At 38.5% G+C, this 26,570-nt stretch overlaps 1 long non-coding RNA gene across 1 annotated transcript; it reads right to left on the bottom strand.

The window, feature by feature from the left end:
- Nucleotides 1–10,751: 10,751 nt before the first annotated feature.
- LOC133037657 (uncharacterized) lies at nucleotides 10,752–11,466 on the bottom strand. Its single transcript, XR_009687716.1, has 3 exons — nucleotides 11,373–11,466; nucleotides 11,241–11,281; nucleotides 10,752–11,156 (listed from the first exon to the last, which is right to left on the bottom strand). It is a non-coding gene; the product is annotated as an uncharacterized LOC133037657 (long non-coding RNA).
- Nucleotides 11,467–26,570: the final 15,104 nt, after the last annotated feature.

The raw sequence follows: 26,570 nt of genomic DNA, 5'->3' as shown, positions 1-26,570 counted from the left end.
GCAGTACTCTTGATTATGGAATTTGGTATTCTGAAGATACAAATTCTAACTTAGCTTGTTTTAGTGATGCAGATTGGGCAGGCAATGCTGATGATCGAAAAAGTGCAAGTGGAGGTTGTTTCTTTCTTGGAAATAATTTACTCTCTTCGTCATCAAGAGGTGTGTTATCCAAGACTCATCAACAAAGTGAGCATAAATATACAATTGTTTGTAAGTTGCTATCAGACCTATGTGACGAAGGTTGTCATCAGTAAACAACATAGTTCTATCACTTTCTCGTATGTTAATATTAGTGACCATGTCATCTTCTCTACATTATATGTCTATCAATGGAGCAAGTCTTTTAAAACAGCTAGCCTTTTGAAAAGGTTTCATATCATGAAGGGACTATCGGAGTATAGGATTACTCTTCATGGTAAATGCTGTAGTTACTTTTAGAGATGTTGTCAATGTACACACTAATGGGGAGTATAAAAGTATTCAGTACGAGTGGAACTTCTTTTTACATCATAGAAAAATGTTATCTAATGGGGAGCTGGAAATGGCCAGTCCCACAAATGATAAAAGATGAATAATGTTGACAAAATTTGGTACCCATTCAAATTTATATGATATGGGAGGACCTCAAAGTAATAAGTAATTAAAAAGCCATGGTTGTAGAGGACAAAATGCACCTGCATTCATATGAAACCTTGACCAAGCACTACAACAAGGATTTCAAGAACCACAAGGACATCCAATTCTGTATCTTTTGACAATAAGATTAGGTACTGAATACTCATCTTTGATAAGTTCAACTTGGTGTTGAGTAATAGAACTAAAGACGAGAGGTATTAGTTCAAAGGTTCCATCTCTTGGGTCCTCACTTTCAATAGTCGCAGTGAGCAACTGAGTGGACAAAACTTTTCCACCATGAGCCTTGTCTAAATCCTTAGGCTTTGGCACTGTAAGCGTTGTAAATATGAATTTGGTTGTGTGTCAATCATATTCTTTAGGTTTTCTACACGTTCTTCTCACATGAGGAATATTTGCTTTTAACTCAGTTCTCCTCGACTTTGACCAGCTGAATATCAATGTAATTCAGTTCAAAATAGATATTTTTAAGAAAATTATGAAAAATTGCACCTTGCAGGAATGAATAATTTCAGCTCAAACAACTGACATGGAAATCTTATTTTTTTTTTCAAAGGGCTTCCAAAGGAGTTTAAGGATCTCCAACAAGATTTAGAATCCTTAAACTAATCTTTGCAAGAGGAGAAGGAAAAGAAAATTTTGAAAAAAAAAATGAAATTTTTTGAAAATTTACCTTAATTGGAAGAACAATTGAAGAATTGTTAAAAGCAAAGTTTTCAAACTCCAAATTGTTTGCTTTAGGCATGTGGAACAGATGAGGAAAGAGAATGGAGGAGCTTTCTATTTAAAAAAATTGATCTCCTCTTTTTCTAATCCAACATGGAGCTGATTTATAATTAATTTTTTTTTTTAAAAAAAGTACAAATTGCACCCTTGAACTCAACCCGGGGGCCTAGGGTTTTCACACAGTGCCCAAGTTGACGTCCTGAATAGGGTTTTAGATTTCGAGTGCATATTAGTAAAAGTGACTCGAACTTTGTACTTTTACATGAATAATTACTATCACAAAAATATTTTAGGCATTGAAATTAGAATCGGAACACTTTCAATTTTGAGCACCCGAGGCCTCAGGTTCATAGGACACCCAACGCCTAGGTTGACGTATTGTCAACATGGGGTGCTTCTAACCAGAATATTGAAGAAGAATCTAGAGCATTTTATTCATCTCAATCCGATTATAGAATCAAGTGCTTTTTGGAGAGAAAAAGATCGAATAAGAGGCTAAAATGAGGACCAAGCGCCATGGTTGATACATGGGCCATTTCCAACAGTAGTTCAAATGAAGTCTCCTAGCCATATTCTTTGTTTTCATCATAAATTAAGATTTGAGTGTTTTTAGGGAACAAACAGAGTCATTTGATAGCTAGAACTAGGAGCAAGCAGCTAGGTTGACACTGGTGCTGGGCCTAGCACCAAGGTTGACATTTTATCAATCTAGGCCATTTCAAATCACTTTTTCTAAAAAACGAATTGGGCATGTTCATAAATTTCAAAAATAACTGAGATACAAGTATTTTTGGGAATCAAATGGAAACATCTAATGGAAAAATCTAGACCTAGCGTCTAACATGACATTGTGCTTGGCCAAGTGCACTGGTAGACATTTTGTCAACATGAGTATTTCTAGTCATTTTTCCCAAAAATTGTTCAAGGCATATCTTTCATCTTTAGAAATAAGGAAGATACAAGTGATCTCAAGCTGCAAATAAGATTTTCTAGGGGTTAAAATAGGGACCTAATGTTAAGGTTGACATGAAACATGGTGCTCATGTTTCTACTCCTCTAACGCAAATTCTACTCTAGGCATTCTACTTATTTTGATAAAAAATGGGGTAGGAGACATCGTTTGCAATCTCAATTCCCTTAGAAGCGTTGACCTTAGAAATTGGCCAACTGACAGTAGAGTCATATTAAACTGATGCTTGCCACGTGTTAAACAATTAGAACTCGAAAGTAAAGAACACAAGGATTTTTATAGAGGTTCCGCCCCCTTAGTTAGCGGGTAATGATCTACTCCCCTTTTTGTTGTATTGATACTGAGAGATAACTCTATTCAGATAACTATGGGTGGGAGCTGATCTAGCTCTCTTAAGATTACAAAGTAGCAATTAAAGATGGAAAATCTCAAATGTTGAGAGAAGCTAAAGTGGGCGTGTGAGAGAGAGAGAGATGAAGTGAGTTATCAGACTTAGAGCTTTACGGATTAAATGAGACTTAGTTGTGACTTAGAGTTTTAAGGATGAGTTAAGGCTCTTTATATAGGAGGGCTTCAACCCTAATTAGCAGTTAAAATAAGAAGTATTTACATATTAAATGGGTAAAATACAAAAGAATAAAATGCCCTTTCAAAATAGGTATATTCTATCTACTTTCGTGGGCTATTAAGGCCCAATTTGTAGTCTAGTTTTCAATCCACGTGTAAGGCTATGTAGTCATTCCATGTCTAATTCTAGCCAGCCATGCAACTCATAGATGCAAACTGGTCAGCCTTGTGTTGTCTAGAAGTTGGCCAACCATAGGGCCAGCCACCAGCCTCTTTGAGGTGGCTGGTCTGTAACTTTTTGTCTTGTTTGTGTACCGAGACCCCTGTTGGCTAGGGTGCTAAGTAGATGACTTGACCTTTGTATCAGTGAGTTATAGTACAACGTGACACTGATATTGGCAACATAGACATGCCATATCAAGTGGAACTACTGTAGCCTTAATTGAATAAATGTTGCAGCAATTTTATTCTTTGAAATACCCTCTCTTGACTTTCTTATCTTATTTGGTGTAGTAAATTAACTGCATTGTACTTTTACATGTCCTTTGGTTGAGTATTGTGTGGCAAGTGAAGGAGTGGCCCAAATAATCTATTTCAGCCTTTTGTGGGAAACTTCTCTTCCCTTTACACTTTTCATTCTCTCATTAGAAATTGAAACTTTGAAGAAGCTCCTCATTCTCTCTAGAGGTCGAACCCACATTGCTCCATCTTTGAGGATTTTTGTGCCACCTTGACGATCAAAGCTTCCCATTTTCTTCATCAACGATCTCTTGTTGTGGGTAGGGTTTCTATTCCTACTATTCTCTAGATTTAGTTGATTTTTTTCCATGAATGCATGAACTTGTTCTTTGCTTTTAATGTCTTTAGATTTCAACATTAGATTGTAATGTTTTTTAGTATTTTGATTTGCATTGTTTTAGAATGAGTAATGTGTAATTTCTGGAAAAAAGAATATCTGATTCTGACCTTTGTTGTGATTCTTGGCTCTTTGAATCACGAAGAACACAAAGAATATGAAAAAACACATGCTTGGATCCTTCGTATACCCTGGCCAGCCAAGGAGGTCTCATTCAAGACCTTTTTGATCATGGGTGGTCACCATGGGGTATGCTGGCCAAGGGGGGATACCTTATAGGCTTGTCGGCCTATACCTAAAAGTGGAATTCTTGGCCGGAACTAGGCTGGGTCATGAGACCTAGCTGACCTTTTAAGGCCTAGGAACCCTGGCCGGTCAAGGCCAAGGTTTCAAGCAGGAAACTAGTTTTTTGTCCTCTGTTGACCTCAGCTAGGGTCTTGTGACGACCTTGGAGGCATATACAACTATAATGTCATGCGTGGTCCCCCTTGGGAACTCTACATGAGACTTGGCAGTGAGTCCATAATAGTCGAGTGAACAACTTAGGACTCATTATATGTCTACGTAAATGTACTTGACACAGTACTTTGCTGATACTCAGCCTTGTACGATGTGATTTAAATGGAAGGGATCCTTGGGTACGATTGACTAGAATTTGTCTTAGCTTTGTTGGGTTGCTCACCTCCCCTTGTCTTTTCTATATATAGGATTTTGAGTGTGGATCTTGGGAGGTGACAACCGCTGTATCATAGGTCCCACCTGCCTTGCTTGTGTGAGAGAGAATTTTGTTTGTCCCCTTGCTCCCTTTGTGTGATCCCCGACTAATAGTTATGGCTAGGATGAAATAATCATGTCATAGAGTGTCACCATATGGCCCTCATATTTCCAGGGTACATATAATTGGTAGAGTCAGAGTTGTAGAGGAGGCAACACAACCTCGTGAGGATGTAGATCTAGGTGTCGGTTAGGTAGAGGTACTTGAGGTTGACCAAGGGTTGATAGTTCTGTTTCTAAATCTGAGGTTGAGGAGGGTACGCCTATTAGGTGAAGGACTTACCACACTTGTTTCGTCCTCCCTAACTGCCCTTTAGGTGGATATGAAGTTGACCGGGAGCCATTGAACAGGCTTGGTCAACCTTTAGTGATGGGTCTAAACCATGTCTTAATTCAATCTTTGGAGGCTCAGGTCCTGGATTCTACATCATGGGGAGACAGGTGGGTCTCTCTTGCATCTGTCATTCCCATTGAGACTTTCAATAGGATACTGGCCAGTGGTCTAGTGAAGGGTGTTCAGTGTGAGATACCCACTAGAGATGTGAGAGCACGCCAACTTGCTATCGGTTGGATGGCATGATCAAAGCATCATATACAGCAAGGGCAATGCTGCCACTACACCCTTACTTTAGAAACATCGCTACTTACTTTGGGATGTGTCCAAGACAAATCACCCAAAAAAGTATAAAGTAGCTTTCTGTGATGTTTGTTTTATATGCAGACCTAGGCTGGCCTCAATCTACTCCATATGAGATTGGATATTATTTTTATTTAAAGTCTACCCCAAAGTAGAACCAGACTAGATACTTCAACTTTAGTTAGGTCAGCCATCAGTTGTTGGGCAACACCAATAGCATGCCTATGTCCAAAATTGGTGGGTAAGCCTAGAAGTACTTCATTACCTGGGACACCGATAAGATCTAGTACTGTCGCTTCTAGCGAGTGACATTTTAAAAGCGCTCCATCAATACATTGCAGATGAGGGATAGGATGAATCACATCATGTCTCTCCTTGTGGAGAAAAGGAACATAAAAGGTTGGCCAGCATGGTCAACTTTTAGAGGTATGGCATGTACCCTCCTGCCTCTGGAGTTGTGGGGGCTCAGGGCCCATCAGTTAATGTGGATGGAGCCCCAGCTGCTGAGGAGGCCTGTTCTGGTGATGGACAAGTCCCTAACATGGATGATGATGTGCCTCTGTCTTGGATAGCCTGAGCTCTAAAGAGGAGAGAGAAGGCCCTATGCCAACGCTTGGCTCACGGGGGAACAGTTGGAGACACATCTCTTTAGACTAGGCTTGGAGGCTAGAGCTCTACAGGACCCACTCGCCCTTTACCTTGATCTAGAAGCAAGGGCAAGGTTATTATTGAGGATTTGGATGATCCCTCTTTTGAGGATAACAACATTTGATAGTTGATTGCACCATCTTTTATATTCTTATCTTACATTGAATATTGGTAACATGCATTATGACTTTGCTACTTTCTTTTTATAGATATCTTCCATGTTGAGAGGTCTGGTTAATGGACCTTTAGATTAGCCTTTGGGTCATCCGAGGCCTAATGTGGCTTCAACCATTTGTGCTGGAGATGCTGTGAGATCACCTCTTCCTCCTCCTCCTCAAGGGCCTATGCCAATTGGGCAGCCCATGATGGATGACCCTCCAGCAAGAAAGGAATGACCTTCGGGCAGCGGTGTCTGAAGGCCTTGTCAGGGAGCTGTCTCTGCATGGGGTAGAGAGCCATGGAGGCTACTCATAGGTGTCTAGATAGAGCCTTTCCTTCTATGGATGACGAGCTTCAAGAGGTTTAAGATAGCAAGCGAAGGAGGCTATCTACTACCAGTCTTGGATATTGCCACGGTGAGTTGCACACTTAACTTTGCTCATTTGTCTAGCATTATTATAGGCTGGCAGTTTATAGTGGCTGTTGCATGAAGTTGGCTGGCGAATGTTATGTCTTTGAAGGGTTGGCCGACCTTGGCAACTTCTTAGAAGGGCTGGCTGGCTAGTATTGTTTCTTGACACTAATTTTCACCTTCTTTTATTTTCAAGCCTTTGTGAAGCTGAGTTTCTCGCATGGCAACTCTAGGGGGTCTTGGAGTGCTCTTCGGGAGTAGATAAAGACCTTGGAGGCTAACCTTCTAGAAAAGGGCAAGGCTTTGGCTGGCATGGAGATCGTTGGCCTGCAGAACCGGAACATGATTTCTTGTTTGGAGACCTTGCACAACACAAGAAACCAGGAGAACACCATGTAGGTTGTTGACATTTCAAGGTTGGAGAGTGACCTCACTCGGTGTATGGAGAAGTTGACGGTAGCCCTTGATGGCTAGCAGGCCATCAAGGATGAGTACGTCAACTTATCTTTCGAACTAATCTATGAGTTCAAGCTGCGTAACCACGATGTTGATCTTTCATACATGGACAATGCTAATTTTCTAGAGAGCACACTAACCCAAGGAAGAGCGATGTTTGAGAAGAGGTAGGAAGCAGTCCAAACCACTATCTAGCCAAAGGGGTTATCGACGGGGAACTTTGATGAGGAGATGGCTAGCCCACTTGATGAGGAGGTGGCTAGCCAAGGCTTTGACCAGGTGGCTAGCCAACCTACAGAGGCAATGGTCAGCCCACACTCTGGTGATTTGGACTTTGCAACTTTTAATTCAGCCCCACTTACACCTACACACATGTAGATTCAACTTATTAGTTTTCATCATTATGGTTTTGTAGTATAGAAAGTGTTTTCACATTTTATATGGCCTATGGGCCTTTTACTTTTGGACAGTACTTATTTTCAGCCTCAGGGCTTTCATATTTGTACTCTTGGCCTATAGGCACTTTATTTTTGAACACTACTAATGTTTAGCCATGTTGATTTTATCATGGATTGTGTGACCGACCAGGCGGTCTCTAATCTTGGCTATCTTCATATGGCCTTGACATGTAAGTATTTAGAATTACATTTCATTATGCCAAGTCGAAGTATGCCTGCACCTAATTTAGAGGTAGATTTAATAGCTTATTCTAAGCATCAAAATTTATTTTCATAACTTCTATGTGCTAGTTCAATTCATTTTACAGCATGGGTGCCCCCAAGTGATCACACAGACTTACAATCTCTTGGTCACTTGCAATTCACCATGTTTCTTAGACCTTGCCTATGAATTTTCTTGGGGTGCTACCTGTGTAACCATGTGGTTTTGAAAAAGAGTAACTTTAAGAAGTGAATCTTGTTAGGAAGTGGTTTAGACACAATAATTTAAACATAAAAATTGTTTTGATTCATTAATTGGTTTTTGTTAATGTGCACATTACAAAATTTGAATCTACAAGCTTACATAACAAAGTTTTTCTTCTAGATATCAAATGGCATTGCCTGTTTAACTTGCATAGCAGAGGCCAACATTGAAGAATAGTGGGAGGCCATGGCCAAAAAGCCGTGGGTACTTGCTCTTTTTAACTCTATGTTGAGTTGGTAGAACTGCTATAGTAGAGTAGTTTTCCGTAAGCTGGTTACTGATAGTATTTGCAAAGGTTCTTTTCATTCTAGTGTCTTGGTAGGAGAACGAGCTCCATGTCCTCGTTGTACCTTCCTAGCTTGTAGGCTCCCTCACTAGTTATCTCTGTAACTTCATAGGCGTTTTCCCAATTGGGTCCAAACACTCCTACTGCTGGATCTTTTGTGTTCTGGAAAACTCTTCGGAACACCAGGTCTCCTATGAAGAATTTCTTGCCCTTGACTTGCTTGTTAAAATGCCTTCCTACCTTTGGCTGGTAGGCATGCAGCTTTACGTTGGCTTGATCTCTTCCTTCACCTATTTTTTCAAGGGATTTTCTCAGCATGAGGTGGTTTGTCTCCTTGTCATAGGTAGTGCTCCTATGAGAAGGTAGCACTAGCTCTACAAGAAACATTGCTTGATAGCCATAAGCTAGAGCGATTGGAGTTTGCCCAGTGGCCGTCTTCTCAGTAGTCCTATGTGACCATATCACCTTTCGGAGCAATTCATGGTGTCCTTGAGGTTTTGTTTAAAGTTTCTACCTGCCCATTATCTTAAGGATGTGCCACGAAAGAGAAGATTTTGATGATGTCATGTCTATTGTAGAAATTAGTGAACTTGTCACTGTCAAACTACTTTTGATTGTCTGACAAAAAAAATCTTCTATGGATGTTCGAATCGACATATGATGTTCTTGACAACAAAGTGAAGGATTTTTTTCGAGGTGATTGTTGCTAGGGCTTTAGCTTCGGCCGACTTGGTGAAGTATTCTACTGCGATTATAATGAATTGTACCCCTCCTTTTCCCTTTGGGAGTTGACTAATTATGTCTATCCCCCAAACTATGAAAGGCCAAGGAGGCTGCATCATCGTGAGCTCATTAAGTGGAGCTCTTAGAAGTTTTGGAAACTACTGGTACTTGAGTCTTTAATCATTGTTGGCGAAAAGTACCACTGTCAGAGTATCTTTTTGGATAGGTTTGGCCCCTTGGCATGGTTATCACAAAAGCCTTCAAGCACTTCTACCATTAGTCAATAGGCCTTAGCCTTGGTGACACACCTTAAGAGTGGCATTAAGAAGCTCCATCTAGGATTAGATACCTAGCAGCCTTTCTTCTTATCTTTTTTGTTTCATTCATGTTATTTGGCAAGGCTCCGGTTTGGAGGTAGCCTGCAATAGGTGTCATCCATGATGGGCTGCCATTCAACATGTCCACTTCTTCAGGGATGGTAATAGGTGTCATCCATGATGGGCTGTCATCCAACATGGGCTGTCATCCATGATTGGCACAAGGTTTGCCTTGTCGGCAATGGTGCTACTTGCCAGACAGGAAACTACATCTACTGTAGGATTCTATTCTCTAGGGATTTACCTTATTGTGTAGCCTTTGAGCTGACTTAGCCAGTTTTTGATCTTGCTTATGTAGGCCACCATTTTTTTACATCGAGCTATATTTTCACCTAGGACTTAATTCACAACTAATTAAAAGTTGCTAAATATATCCAAGTGGTCAGTCGCTACTTCATGTGCTAGCTTGAGGCCAGCTATTAGGGCTTTATATTAAGCCTTGTTGTTCGAGGCTTTGAAGCCAAATTTTATTGCTTAATGCAACTGTTTCCCTCAGATATTATAAGGGCAATGCCTGCACAAGACAATTGGTTAGTGCACCTTGCATCAACATGAAGTTTCCATGTTGGTTCTTTAGGTTTTAGTTGTTGCTCTTGCTCTCGCTGCTTCTCTACTCTTACTTTTCTCTAAATTTTTAGATGTTTCAAGAGGTGAGTTTGTGCACTCAGCCACGAAGTGTGAAAGGGCTAGACCCTTGATGGCCATTCCTGGTTGATAATTGATGTCAAACTGGCCAAGTTTAATGGCCCACTTGAGTAGTAAGCTTGTGTCTTTAGGTTTCTGTAAAACCTATCGTAATGGTTAATCCGTGTATACCTTTATCAAGTGTGCTTGGAAGTACGGCCTTAGCTTTTGAGAGGCCAAGAGCAAGCTATAGGTCAGCTTTTCCATGAGTGGGTACTAACTTTCAACATCAATTAATCTCTTATTAATGTAGTATATAGGGTATTGTACGCCGTCTTCTTCTCTTGCTAGGATAGCACTCACAATATGTTTTGTGTCTGCTAGGCACACGCCTAGCTCTTCATTTTCTAGGGGCTTTGACAGCATAGGTGGTTGAGCCAATTGTTTCTTCAGCTCCTGTAATTAGGAATGTCAGTCGGGCCGGGCCGGGCCCGGCCCGCCACAAACCCGGCCCGGCCCGACATCACTTTGGCCCGGCCCGGCCCGGCCCGACTCCTTCTTTTGGCCTAGCGGGTGAAGCCCGGCCCGAGATAATTGGGCCGGGTTAGGCACCCGCAGGTTTTTTTTTTTTTTTTTTTTTTTTTTTTTAAGAATACTTATTATTTTGTTTTGTTTCATTTGGGTATTTAATTTTGGTGGTGGTTGAGACAATTCATTATAGACGCCTTTTTTATATATTATGTTATTTTAGAGAGAGAAAATTTGATGAGAAAATAGATAATGCATCAAAACCCACCATTGATTATTATTATTATTTGTCCTCTTTTTTTTTTTTCTTTCTAAAAATTATTATTATTATTATTATTAGGAAGTGGTTAGTTATAACTATTATACTATTACAATATGACATGCCTTATTAAAAGGGATTTCTTTTTTTTTTTGGTTTTGTCTTGTTTTGAGTCATGGGTAATGGGAGAACTATTATGCTGTTTGATTATGTTTTAAAATCAATATTATAATAATTATGTAAGTCAATTTATTTTTAATGAAGAGAATTATAAGGGTGTGATGGTAATGTTTTTTTTTTCAATTTTACTTTAATAATAGATAAGGTTGGAAACTAAGGTTTTCAATGGATAATTGCATTTTTGTTATAATGAATAAATGAGTGATTCAATTATGCATAATAGAGGAAAGTTTGAGATTGTACTTTTGTTACTAACAATGTTTAATACATCAATAATAACTACCAACCATAAACTCAAATATAATAACTAGCAACCATAAGTACTAAACACTACAATTTGTTCTCATCCATGTCCTCACTCATATACTAAAAAGAACAATGTACTCTCTAATCATCAAGATCAACTACGTAAGGCTCCTGCAAAAAAATAAAAACAGAAAAAAGTATTAATAATAAAAATAAATAATTTATTTGATAAATTACAAAAACTTAACTAATTACCATTGTTGGATCAACATCATTATCTTCATCATTCACTGTTGCTGTTAAAAAAAATAAAATAAATATTAATTCTAATTAAGAAATAAAAAAATGTATATAAATATATATTTACAATTGTTAAATAATATCTACCTTTTTTGTCAGTCTTCAACCAATTTTGTGTACATACTAATGCTTCTAATGTAGAAGGATGAAGTCTCGATCGATGTGAACTCACGTGCCTACCACCGGTCTTTGAATGTAGATTCCGAAGCAACGGTGCTAACGAGCACGGCAAATACATCCTTGGCAATCATACTCAACAAAGGGTATTTGAGGCCGTCACCTTCCAATAGTTGCATATATCAAATGACTCTTCAGTCTAGGTATCAAGTTCTCCTCTAAATATAAATCCGGTTCGGACTCATATTCTCTACTCGATAGAAGCTCTAACAAATCTATCAAAGTTAGAAAGGGCATCCAATCGGCGTGTTGAAGACGATGTTGATACATTTTCTTCTTGAACCCTTCGTTCTCTCAAATGAGGAAACTTAGACCCGTACTCCTCTAGTAGCTCGCAACAAAGCTCACGAACCTTCGCAGTTTTCGGTTACATATTGCTCATCTCCATAAATTACAGGAAATAGTATTCGAGCAACATGAACTTGTACCTCGGGTCTAAAACAACCGCCACACACATAAGCCCGTGAATCTCTCGCCAATATTTCTGGAACTTGGACATCATTTGAGTTGCCATGTCCTTAATAAAAGGCACCTCTGATAACATCCATGATTGAATGTTGGTCTTAATTTCACATATTTTTGGAAAAAATATTGGCGGTAGGGTACTTTGTTCCAGAAATTAATTCGGTTACTTCATGAAACAACTCTAACTTATCACACAATTGTTGAGCATTTTGCCACTCAATTTACGAAGGGCACACCTCAAACGCAACTCTCGCGGCCTTGCACGTTCAAATATTTGTCTTGTAGGATAAATTGTGCTAAGCATTAGAAAAGTTGAATTCCACCTCGTTACACAATCAAGTGATATTTTTTTGGTGTATGGTACTCCAAGTTGACGAGCGGTGTCTTCAAATTTTTCATGTCTTTTTGGTGTGCCGAACCAATAATAACAACACTCGAATTTTGTCAACACTATCACCAATGACGGATAAGCCTTCTTTGACAATTAGATTTAAAATATGTGCACAACAACGCACATGTAGCAACTTTCCCTTCAAAATAAAGCTTGTCGAAGCTCAAATTGTCCTTTCAAAAGATCAATCATGGAATCATTGCGATACAGGTTATCGAGAGTCATGCGATCTTGTCTTCTATTTTCCAATCATTAAGACAAGATCTTAAGGCCTCAAGTAGTCTTTGAGCATCGTGAGGACACGGAACATACTTAAAACTCAATATCGGCGTGTAAGTTCCAAGAATCATCAATAAAATGGTCATTCTGACCATATATCCCCTCTTCGATGATTTGCGGTCCACATGTCACTTGGTTATGGCTATTCTCGCTCCTACTTTTTTCCAAATTTTGCACTTTTCTTTCTCGATTTTATACATTTTCATAATGTACGACCTAATTGTATTCCTTGACACCATTTGAAACATGGGACATAAAGTGCTTGAATATTCTATAAACCCGCTATGCTCAACCATAGACAAGGGATATTCGTGCTTAACGATCATTTGAGCCAATTTGGTCCTTGCTAAATCAGGATCAAAATTAAAAGAAACCGAAGGGCTTGCAGTTGCACTAGGATTGGCGGCAAGTTGGGCCTTTCTTACAGGACACGTTTTCACGTGAGAATTTAAATGCCTAGTCCCACTAGAACTTTCTCCCACCAGCTTACGCTCGCAATACTTGCAAACTGCTTAAATTTTTCCATCAATTTTTTCCCGTGTGAAATGATCCCATGCACGAGAAGTTCTTTTTCTCTGATTCTGAGTTTCATCTACTGTATTGCTAACAGATTGTACTTCATTTGTAGTTGATGGCACAAAATCAACATCATCCTCAAAATTAGAATCAATTTGACCAGACATTCTATTTTAACCTACATTAACACCATATTCTCATATCTATCAATTAATCCATGCAATTGCTTTAAAACCATGATAAACATATCTACGAAAAATCGGGCAGCATTTTCCCTATTTTATTAACCTAACCATCTGTCAATTTTAACTATAAATAATCAGATAACACACAATTTATCATCCTTATATCACCGCAGCACACAAATTTCGCAGAACCTACTTCACTATGGATGAATATATAAGATATTCAAACTCTTCTATAAAATTATATGTAATATAATAAAGCAATTATAAAAAAAAAATATATACCTCCGATGAATCGAGATTGAAAGTTCCACTTGACTCAAATTCTTTTCAAACACTTGCAAAACGCCAAAACCTATAAAAAAATATAAAACAGAGTAAATCAAATGGAGCCAATAATTGATGTTTGAAGACCACATAATATAGTCAGATTGCAAAAGTAAAATATAATTAAGGTCATATCCTTTACTAAAACACTAAGATGCAGTACTAGACTGATACAAAGTTGACATGACAAGATTTCAAGAGCTATTTAAGCTTCCAAACTTTCTTAGAGCACGCATTCTATGTTCTTTTTAAATAATTATATACAACTGTTGCCAATTTATTTGGGTTCTTCAGCATTACAAAACAAATTGTAATGAAATTTGTTTGTTGCTTCTAACAGGAACAGCAAGCTAACACAAGTTCTTAAAGACTCCCTTGGTAATCATTCCCTCCCTTGAACATATACTGAACTGTTTTAACTTAACAGGTATCAAGATACTAGAATAACTCTACTTACAATACATACTGCATGAATGAGGATGTACTGATCTTACTTTCAAGGTCCACCACTTTCATACCTTGAAGCACACTTTTGAAAGATTATTTTACTAATAAAAATTTTGATAAAGATTATTTTACCAAAGACTCACTAATAAGTTTAGGGGAGGACAATTATTGATTGACCTTTGTCTCTTTTTTTATTTCGAAAATCCTATAAGGGTACATACAAACCAACAAGAGGAGCAATTAATATTTCGAAGTTGTAAAATAGTGAAATCCATAAATATAATTTGAATCGAAAACATCGTCAAACTATTCAACCGTTCAAAATTTTAGTAAAAAGTGTGTACTTAGATATCTCTAGTCCATTTAATCTGAAAAATTTTACACACTAGTAGTAATTCATACCCTACCCAAGTATAGTGTGTCAAAACTCGAACTGTTCTAATCATTGATGGTCTTAAGCTTAAACCCTAACCAGAAAAAGAACCCCAAGAATTCTTCATAACCTGAATATACAAAAGAAAGCCAATCGAAGCCCAAAAAGAGTTAAGAGTAAAGGACTTACAAATTCAACGAAAGCCTGGTTGCGATTGGCGCCGACATTGCACTTGGTATTAACAATCTTACCAAAAGGCTTGCAGAGCTCGATGAGTTCCTCTTCGGTACACTCCCATGGAAGATTTCGGAGATGGAGGACTTTGGACGGGGTTTGGGTGTATCTGAACTGGGGCGTGCTTGGGCTCTGTCGTCGGAGAGAGAGAAGTCGAAGGTGAGACCGTGAGAGTCTGAGATTTAGGGATTTTTTTAGAATTTGGGATTTTTTTTTAGGGTATTAGGTTTTTTTTTTTAATATTTAAAACCGGGCCGGGCCGGGCCGGGCCAGAAGCCCGATAAGAGCCCGAATAATTCGGGCCACGGTCGGCCCGTCGGGCCGGGGGCCCGGCCCGGCCCGCGAAAATAGCCCAGATTGACATTCCTACCTGTAATGCTTTTTCATATTCCTCTGACCACTTAATTTTTTTTGTTGCCTCTAAGAATGTTGAAGAAGGATACGCACTTGTCTACAGACTTGGACACATATCTGTTTAGTGCAGTAATGCGTCCTGATAGACTTTGTACTTCTTTGATGGTTGTGGGCGACTTCATGTCCAAAAGGGCTTGAATCTTTCTAGCTTTGCTTCTATTCCCTTGTCATTAACTATGAATCCAAGGAATTTACCCGAGCCTAGCCCAGAAGAACATTTGAGGGGGTTAAGCTTCATGTTGTAGTTGGTGAGGATTTTGAAGTATTTTTCTACGTCCACCACATGCCCCCAGCCTTTTTGGACTGGACAAGCATGTAATCCACATATACCTCCATATTGTGGCTGATGAGCTCTTTGAATATTTTGCTCACAAGCCTCTGATAGGTGGCCCTGCATTTTTTTAGCCCGAAGGGCATGATTTTGCAGCCTCTGATAGGTTGTCATGAAGCTTGTATGCTCCTAATTTGGTAGATGCCTCTTTATCTGGTTGTAATCTGAACATGCATCCATGACACTCAGGATTTCATGGCCACCTATGGCATCCACTAGTTGGTCAATTTTGGGAAGAAAAAAGTAGTCCTTTCGACATGCTTCGTTCAGGTTGGTGAAGTCGATGCACACTGTCAACTTTTTGTTGGGTTTGGGTACCAGCACAGGGTTGGATATCCAAAGTGGATAAAATGCTTCTGTTATGAAGTCATGGGCTCGTAGCCTCGCGACTTCATCGTTAAGCGCTTGGGCACGTTCTTTGTCCAACAACCTCCTTCTTTGATGTACAAGTTGGATGTTTGGATCAATGATCACACCATGAGTCATAGTAGAGGGGTGGATTCCGACCATGTCTCCATGTGATCATGCAAAAAGGTCCAAGTTTGCCCTTATAAATCTTATCAGTAATGATTTTATTTTTGGTGCTAAACCTTTCATGATGTTCAGTCTTCTAGTTAGAGAAGTGGGTTTAACCTCCACTTCCTCTAACTCTTCTACAAGTTTAAAGCTGCCTATAGGATCCCCAAGGCAAGGATCTATGACATCGTCCCCGCTTTGGGCTAGACTTCATTGCCCTTTATTGGGATCTTCTTCAAAGCTCTTAGTGGGCATCTTCTCTCCGCTTTGGACAGGTACAAGTTGTAATAGTGACATGCAGATTGTTAGTCTCCCCTTAAACTTCCTACCCCATGCCTGGTTGGGAATTTAAGGATGAGGTGGTAGATGGATGTTACTCCCTTCAGGTCGTATAGGGGTGCTCGACCTATCATGGAATTGAAAGCCAAGGTAACATCGATTATGGCAAACTGTGCCATCAGAGTTTTGGTTGTTAGATTTTCTCCAACAGTGAGAGGAAATTTGATATACTCGATGGGTGCGATGTCTTGGCCAAAGATTCCATATATCCCTTGACTGTAGAGTGCCTAATCAATGAGTTGGAGCCCAATCTTTTCATATGTTGATTTGAAAAGAATGTTGGAGGAGGCTCCATTGTCCACTATACATCTTGCCATAAACATGTTCCAAGTTTGTGCAGTGATGACCAGGGGTCGTTGCCACAGTCATGTTCCAAGTTTGTGCAATGATGCCAAGATGTCGCTTTTGGGTTCGTGATTGAGTGTTCGAGCATATCTCCCCCTAGCTTTGCTGGTCTTGCATGCATTATGGGGTCCACCAATGATGACCCCTAAGTGACCTACCGCTATTGGTCGCATTGGATCTTCGTTTTGGGAACCTTGCGCCTAAGTTTGCTCATTCTGCACATAACAACGTAGATGAGGATTGTTCTTCCTTATGAGGAATTCAATCTCCCTCTTCAAATTTCGACACTTGTTGGTATCATGGTTGAAGTTGTTGTGAAATTGACAAAACTTTAACATGTCCCTCTTGCTCAGTTCCCTTTTGATGGATAAGGACCTTCTGCATGGAACTATTCCCTAAGTGTCCATAAAGATGGCCTCAGGTTTCTCCATTAGGAGAGTGAAGCACGTATACTTCTCCTCCTTCTCCTTCTAGTTTTATGGCGTGGGAGAAGTGTTAAACTTCCCCTTTTTGCCACTGCTTCTCCCAAAGTTGTTGTTGTTGCAGTGTCTCCCAATGTTCTTGCAACTTGAGGTTTTGGCAGAGTTGTGGCTGCTTATTGTTGACTTGCTCTGTCAACTATTGTAGGACAACTTCTTCTAGTTGAATGAAACCACCAGTCTGTCGAGAAACTCCTTCATATTGTTAGTTGAGATCCTCTTGATATCTTTCCAGAAGTCACTCAATGGAAGGATGCCCCCAATATGGTCGTATATCAACCATCGTCTGTAAGCTCTTTGACCTTGGTGTCCTCGGTCAAGAACCTCTAGATTTAATCCTTCAAAGGTTCTCCTTGTCATTGTTTGACGTCGATAAGGTCTTCAAGCAATGATGGTATGATCCTTGAGGACGAGAATTGTGTGTAACTTCTCGAGAAAACTCGGTCCAAGAATTGAATCTTCCTGGATCAAGTATAAAGTACCATTGCTATGATGTTGCAGACAAAGTTGTCAGGAATATGCTACACCGCACATCATCAGTAATCTTTTGACGATCGAGCTCCCTCTCAAAGTATTTGATTTGCGCTATACATCTTCCTTCCTGAAATCTTGAATTTGGGAAAGGGCAAGGCATATATGTATGTCGAGAATGGTGATCCCTTTGACTAGACTAGCTCAAGATTTGAAGGTTTTGGACCAGCTAGGCCCTTGATCATGTCCCTTAATTGGTCCAATTGTGCTTGCATAGAAGGATTTGTTCTTGTAGGGACTTCATTGACTGGTCCTCCTTGGAGGGGTTGCAGGCTAAAATGTGTCAGAGTCTTGTCGGCCATAATCTGGGAGAGTGTACGGTAAAGGTCTACCAAACCTGTGTTTTGTTACAGGCCTTGGCCGACCACTCAATTGTAAGGATGTTGGCTCTGGCTGGCCAACCCTGCACTATGCATCTATCCATGGTCGGCCAGCTCTGTAGCAAGTAGGGCCTGGCTGCCTGTGACTCCTTAGTTGGCTGATGTTGTCAATGTGGGAAGATCACACTAGTTGCTAGAATTACGTGGATCTAGATGTAAGTGATCAGTCCCACTTCTCAAATTGTTATTTTGGGTGTTTTCACCCATTCTCGGCCTTAGACGATTGAAGATTGGCCTTTGCGTGGTACGCTCCCCTAAAGGATGGAGTACACTCCCCTGGCCGGAAAGAGATGCCCCAATAGGTGGCTATCTAGCCAAAGGTTGGCTGATGGGGGCTGTTGTTGAGCCTGAGATCCTTGGCTTGCCCCTCATGCCACTGGTTACCAAGATCTCCTTGCTCTCACTATTAGACCTTCATGGCAAGGCATGTCATCCTTTGGGTAGGGGAAGGTGTGTCCTGGGACCTGAAGAAAATAGATGGCCAGCTTGCTGATAGACCCTCCTCGATCTATTAACTAGTCTTCCTTGGAGTGGATCTTTGATGAGATCTTGGCCTCTTCAAGTGGTTATTTGATTGAACCAACTTGTTAGATTTCTTGCTACTCTATTGTGGCAATCCAATTCTGCCTGGAGAGATCAGAGGATGGACTCTTGGTCATCCATCCATCTCAAGAATTTGTGGCTTTTTTGAGCGAATATATCACTACTACAAAAAGAGGTATTTTCGTCGGTTTTCAAGTGACTAATAAAGATTTTGCGTCGGTTTAAAAAACCGACGTATAAGCCGTAGACGCAAATTGTAATTTATTTGCGTCGGTTATAAAATGACACAAAAAACTATTTTCGTCATTTTATAACCGTCGCAAAATATACACTCTTCTTTTTTATTTTGTACGTCAGTTTAGAAGTGACGCAAAATTGTTAGTAGCATTTCGAAACTGTCACTAAAAACGTATACCGTCGGTTATTAAATGACACATAAATTGCTGAAATAATTTTTTTTTTCACCTATTGCGTCAGTTATAAAATGAAGCATACATGTAAGTAAGAGAAAATTGTAAATTTCAATGCAATTTTCTCCACCTACATTATCAAATTTTAAAATAATTTTATATAATAGTAAATACATAATAAAAAAAGCTAAAAAATAACGTTTACAAAAAAAAAACAAGAGTACAAAACTAGTGAGATAAATAAAACAATAATTAATTACTATTTTACCATAGCTGTCAAAAGTTATTATGAGAGACAATTGAAGAGTTTACATAAAATGATTACAAATACCGTGCAACACAACTAAATAGTTTGCAATTTGCATATTTATATACACATGAATAATCAATCACTAATAATGATCATTGCCTAACAAACTCTTCAATTCTTATCAAAACATGGTTTATTGTACTATACTCTCTTGAATATATCATAATTAATAGAATACTGTAACTTGAATTATGTGACAAAATAACTAAACCTGCAAAAATGTGAGTCAATGGAAGTTGTTTGATTGACACTTTCTAGTGAACCGCCTATGTCACAAGTTATATCACACAGTCCAACCAGAGGGCATCCTTTCCGCATTAACTCTTGAAGCTGTTCATTACTTAAAAATCGAGGAAATCTTTTTTCCCAGTACATGCAACTCTCTATCCAATAAAACATATAGAATTTGACTTTAAGAACAAAATAAACATCACAAGCCAAACATATATCAATATAACTGATACTAAAACCAACCCTCCAAGATTAACAGCAAAAGCAATCAACATAAACATGAGTATGAATGCCTGTTCATTATATATATGATTTCTCCATCATATAGCTGGCTAAAAGGAACTACACTAATTTTGTTTTATCCTTATTTTGAGTGAGACATTTAAATCATCATTCCAACAATAAAGCTAGAAACATAACCATGATTGTAGCAATACAAAAACACATCTATGCTTTCATTGAATTATGGATATAGAAAGATGAACTCATGCACTGTGGTCTTATTTCTTATAATCTTTGGCATGCAGATGTGTAATGATTGAAAAAATATGAAATTAATTTTATTGAAATTTAAAATGTGAAAGCCTATTTTGATGGATACAATTCACATTTCCATAAAAATAGTATTGTCTTTTTAATAATGGTAGCACTAAAACAGGAAAAAACCACAAAAATTGAAAATAAAAGTAGGCCATACACAGATATCTTGCTTAAATTCATGTCTAAGTTGAACGTTCTGTACACCTCCTAATGAATTAGCTTGGACGTTCAAAATCTCAGTTGCAAGAAGCTTCTTGAAATCAGAAAGCTAAATTCAAAATTAAAACAAAATAGATTAAAATGGAAAGCAAGAAATAAAACCTTGCAGATGAAAATAGGCCAATGAGATATTAAAACTGTGTACAATGAAGAATAAGTAAGCAAGAACCTTTGGCCCGGGTCGGTAGTTTTCTGCTAGAGACCGAACTGCCAATGGAAAATTCATACAATCAACAAAAGGTTTCAACTATTGAACACCAGAAATACTATACCTATACATAAATTGTTAATTGAAATCATTATTTGAAACTTTTTATAAATGAAAATAATTAATAAACAAATTAAACTGAAAAATAAATGACATACCTCTTCCAATTTCAAATAAGTGATCAAGCTTTTGTTTTGTTTTATGAACATTTAACAACTGAATAGCTAGAGCTGTCAAAATTATTACAAAATCTTAAAAAATATGTATACATACAACAATGGAGAAACTGTCAAAAATATGACATAGTTAAGTGACTAAATCTGTTGTAATCTTTTTTGTACACTTTCAAATGTTTTTTAAAGCAAGATTGGTGAACTCTGTATATCATACTAAAAAGAAAGAAAGAAAAAAAGAGAGTGACAGAAAGAGCTCTCTTCTCTTTTAGATCAAACACAACTCTTTCTAATCCTAGATCTATATTCATTGAAATATTGCTATCCAAGACAGAGATTTTTAATCTTCTGATGATAATAAATGCCCACATTCAAATGCCCCAAAAAGTTGATCTAATTGCCTAAAAAAAGTAAAAATTCAAAAAAAAAAAAGGGTTCAGATGGAGTCTTATCAGCTTGCTTAGAAACATAAACATGTATATGAACAAAAACTTGAAAACAAGTCTCAGTGACCATATCTAAAAACAATCCTAGATATTCAATGAAAGTTAAATCACTAACAACCTCTAAGCCAACCATAAGAGATTTCAACATAGCATTTTCGCATCAAGGTGATTTTGATAGTTCTTAAAGAAAAGAAGATTTACTAAAAATTTTCAGTATTGTAGAAGCAAAAAACACCACACCAATAAATTCATCATCAAAACTTACAGATTATTGAGAAATTTTTCAACATTAATCATAAAATTTACCTCAAAGCCAACAATCCAAAATCTTCAAACAACACCAATCCTTCCGAGATACTTGAAGCGAAGCCCCAAAACTAATAAAATCATACACAAGTATCAAAACCAGTTAATTAAATAGTAGAAAGTCATGAAATATATATGTAAAAATCAAATAACAAGTTGAACCCCATGAAATCCAAATGGTGCAAGTACAAAATTTAATGGTAAATGAAAAACCAAACAAATAATCTCATTGCTCGAACCATTACATCGTCTTATCGAAACATCATGCTTACATATATAATCATTAGAAATTAGAAACATATAATGTATAGTATATGATTATTACAAACTTAAATACTTATTACATTTATGTCTTGACCCAAATCAAGATCATTAGGGTTGTTGCCACCGAATGTTTCAGAGATTAAATTAGTGACTTTTTTGAAGGAAATGGACTTGAAATTGCCATCTTCATGAATGGTTATCTCTTTCAAACCTAATCTAACGCTCAGTATGCATGAATGTTTACACATGTAATCAAACACATATTCACCTAAAGTAACAAATCAAAACTTAGAAATTCTAGAGCCACGAAAAATAAAAACCAACCCAGTTCTTCCCCAAATTACCTCTTCTCTGTTTCGACCCCGGAGCAAGCTTCTATTAGGCGAATCCAAGTTCTCAATGCCTTTAATCTCAAATCGTAAATACTCAACCAAAAAAACAATGATTTTTGAAGTGGATGAGATGGGGTGTAGAAGCTGGTTTCGAAGAGAACAAAATGGCTCGAGTGGGCGTGGTTTCGAAGAGGATGGAGGAGCCGCCTATTTCGCCAAAGAAAATTCGAAGATATGATTGAGGGTTAGGTTGTGAACACAGCATGCATCTGATTAGGTTTATGGGATATTACATGTTCTTGCGTCGGTACTATTACATTTTGCGTCGTTTTTAAAACCTCGCTAACATAATAGTCGAGTGTTAATAACAGACGCAAAATGAAAAGCAGTTTTTTAAAATTTTTGTATTACTCTCGTCGGTTTATTTTTTATCGTCATTTAATAAAAGATGCAAATAACATATTATTAGCGTCATTTTTAAAGAGACGGGTCTAATTATTTGGGTACTATTCACGTCGGTCAACGCTATGAATAGTAGCGTTGACCGACGTAAATAGTGTAATTTGTAGTAGTGTATCGCAACAACAGTGTGTGGTTCTTCAGTTAGGTTGACTTGGCAGACGACCTCTCTAAGTTTGGCTAACTCAAGACCTTCAACCAAGTCCACATGGGGCTCTCCTATAAGAGGCTCATTAATTCGTAGTCCTATCTCTCCAGCATAGTACTAGGTATGAGGTCTAGTTGTTGTCCCTGGGGGTTGTTCCCCCGGGTCCTTCCTCAAGTGGAAGGCACTCGTTGAGGATCGTCTCTTAGAGGCTAGGGCCGATTGTTCAGATCCACTAGGGTGTTGGTGTCACTTTGGCCAGCTGTAGTGGCCAGATTTGAGGTGCCTACCATGGTGGTAGGATTAACCACATCTGTAGTGATCATGGGAATTCCAGTCTTCGCTGGAACATGGACATTGGGATCTAAAATCCGATGGTCTTTAGGAAGGCCTAATGATGTGGATGATGCAATCGAAGTTTTTCTCGTGTTAACCATGAAGCTTGATCGAATATGATATCAACTCGCTCTCAATGAAATCACCAAACTATTGACCTAAAAAATTGGCCAACTGATAGCAGAGTCGTATTAAATTGATGCTTGCCACGAGAAATTAAAGATTACAAGGATTTTTATAGAGGTTTGGCCCCCTTAGTTAGCGGGTAATGACCTACTCCCCTTTTGTGGTATTGATACCAACAGATAACACTATTCAGATTACTATAGGTGGGATCTAATATAGCTATGTTAAGGTTACAAAGTAGAAATCAAGGATGGCAAATCTCAAGTGTTGAGAGAAGTTATAGTGAGCTGAGAGAATGAGAGAGATGAAGTGAGTTATCCGACTAAGAGCTTTTTGGCTTAAATGAGACTTAGTTATGACTTAGGATTTTATGTTTAAGATAAGGCTCTTTTTATGGACAGCATAAACCCTAATTAGCAAATAAAATAAGAGATATTTATGTATTAAATTGGTAAAATAAAAATACTAAAATGCTCCTTAAAAATAGGTATTTTATATCTACTTTTGTGGGCTGTTAAGGTCTGATTCCCAGTCTAGTTCCCAGTCCACTTGTAAGGTTGTGCACCAAAGTCTTGGGAGGACCAATTCTAGCCAGACATGCACCTACAAGATGAAAGATGGCAAGCCTTTTGTTGTCCAGAAGCTGGTGGGCCATAGGGTCAGCAAGGGGTGGCTAGTCTGTAACTCATCATCTCGTCTGTGTGTTGAGACCCCCCGTTGGCTAGGGTGCTAAGTAGATGACTTGACCTTTATATTAGTGAGATCTACTACCATGTGGCTTTGATATTAGCCACGTAGACATCCACGTTAGGTGGGCAAAAATTGGTATAACAAGAAGTATAAAAATGAGCCCTAGGAGGTCACCTGAAAAGCACCCAACGCCCAAGTTGACACGTACCCTAGTGTGTTGAGCTCGACCCATCGAAATCGGATTTCCTCTAAAGCATTAAACTAATTTGTGATATTAAACAAGAGCAACAACTTGTGACAGATCTATTTCACACTTTGATATTTCTCCCTTTAAATAAGGTGGGATATAGGCAAAATCGGGAAGTTTTGAGTCTACTCAATTTCACTATGTTGATTTGAAATTTAGCCAACTAACAATGGAGCCTTATTAATTTCTAATTATCACCACATCTAAATAAGAATAATAAATAGTCAAAATAACACAAGAATTAATAGAGGTTCGTCCCCCTTGATGAATGGGTAATGACCTACTCCTCTTTTAGTTGTATTCAGTCATGAGATAATACCATTCAGATTACAGGCCTAGACCTTTTAATTTTAAGCTATGGCCCTCTTTATATTACCATTGTGAGAATAATGTGCTACAGATATAGAAATTGTAGGAGACTATGAAGAAAATAGACATAGAGTCTAGGAAGCCTTAGGTGCATGTGGAGCTTTAGAGAGAGAGCTTTGGATGTTTGGCATAGACTCAGACCCTTTTTCATTTCAACTAATGTCCTCTATATAGTGCAGGGCTTACAAAAGATCCTAATTAAAATTGGTAATGATATCCGTTTTGAAGAGGGAAAATAACATTTTTTTAATCTTATATTTGAATTGTAATAAAGGAAAGTTAAATCCCTGAAATATAGGACTAATATCTTGAGGGAATATCCCAATCTTCATGGGTTCTGGACCTATACCGTAATTGTAGGTTAGCCTATTAGAAGTTGTCTGCATGTTCTGGCCGACCAGCCTTCCTGAAGGTTGTCCAGCCTTGCCAGCCAGCCTTACTGAAGGTTGTCCAGCCTGGCTGGCCAGCATTGCTGAAGGCTCTCAAGCCCAGCCTGTCAGCCTTATTGAACGCTATCCAACTTTGCCTATCAACCTTGTCAAAGGTTGTCCAGGTCTTTACTGGCAAGTATGTGGATCTATTTTTGCTTGTGTCGACTATGCAGCCATGGGATCTTGCGAGTTGGAAGTTTCATGCACTAACCTGGAAACTTAAAGGTTGCACGCACTAACCTGGTAGGTTGGCAGGTTGTAAGTGCTAACTTGGCAAGCTAGCAGACTGAAGGCACTAACCTAGCAGGTTTGCAAGTTTTAGGCACTAACCTAGAAGGTTGGCAGGTTGCAAGCACTAACCTAGCTAGTAAGTGATGGGCAATTCTCCACCTATCTTTTGCTTTTGACTATGTGGACAAGCCATGTTAGGTGGACAAAATTTGGGATTACATTTACCCCCTAAGTCCTTATTTGAATGTCTATACGGATGGGGAATTTTTAGCTCTTGTCTTGACTATAAGAGCCTTTACTGAGCAACCTTGTCTAGCCAAGTATTGGACTTTTTTGATTACATGCTTTTAAACTTTTGATCTTCTCTCTCCCATTTATGCCTTTTACTTTCCTCATCTCCTCTTCGCCGACATTTCTCTCTTCCTTTGATCTGTCATTGATGAGTTTCAAGATTTTAGAAACTTTTTGATTATCACGTTTTAGGATAGTGTTCATCTATTATATACTTGATAGCATTAGGATGCATAATGTATGACTTTTTGATGAGCAAGATTGAGTCTTAGACTTGTTCCTTGGGTCTTTTAGAGTCCCTGCCGGCTCTTAAAGCTTATTTTTGAACTATGTCTAATACTTAGATCTTGTAAGGGAACTCTGTTCAGGACTTAGATCCTGCCCAAGAACTTTGTCCAAGACGGAGATCCTGCCCAGGAACTCTATCCAGGACTTAGATCTTACATAGGAACCCTTTCTAGGACTTAGATCTTGCCTAGGAAGTCTATCCAAGACATAGATCCTACATAGGAATTCTATCCAAGACTTATATCCTATGTAGGAACTTTGTCAAGGACATTGATCTTGCCTAGGAACCCTGTCTAAGACTTAGATCCTACCTAGGAACCATGTCCAGCACTTGGTGTTGGAAATATTTTACCAGGATCTAGATTTACTAACAAGTATGTTTCATTAACATCCTAATACGAATTCTAAAACAATGAAATAAACACATTTAAAGTTTAGGAAACCTTACATTGGGTGCAGCGGAATATAATGACTCCTTCCATTCAGATCTCTAGCCCTTGATTCCTTTCTGTAGCGGAGCATCACCAAGATCTGAACCTGGATCTCTTTCTCTCCTTCTTGATGCTGATTCTCCTTCTTGTTGATTGGATTCTTCATAATCTTCCACACTATGATTGAGGATACCACTTGATGTGTGTGGGCACTCACTCATTCACTCAAGGTTCAAAAATTGAAGAAGAAAAGAGAGGTAGAGAGTGGCGACTAGGGTATAGGTAGAAGGCTTAGAATTTTTCTCTGAAGGAATGAGATGCATCATCTTTTTCCTGAAGCCATCACTACCTATTTATACGTAACCACCTCGGTTTAGGTTAGATTTATTTGGCATTAAAATAATGAAAAAATAAATGGTAAATTGCATTAGTGTGGCCGGCCCTAGGATTGGATAATGGGCCCACTTTGCAATTTTGCCATTTTATCATTTTTCCATCCCATTTTCTCAAAAACGCTAATTTTCCAATTT

The sequence above is a fragment of the Cannabis sativa genome, chromosome 5 (genome assembly GCF_029168945.1).
Source record: "Cannabis sativa cultivar Pink pepper isolate KNU-18-1 chromosome 5, ASM2916894v1, whole genome shotgun sequence".
NCBI classification, from domain to species: Eukaryota; Viridiplantae; Streptophyta; class Magnoliopsida; order Rosales; family Cannabaceae; genus Cannabis; species Cannabis sativa.
The sequence above is the reverse complement of the archived record's forward strand: the minus strand, read 5'-3'. Positions and strand labels throughout refer to the sequence as shown.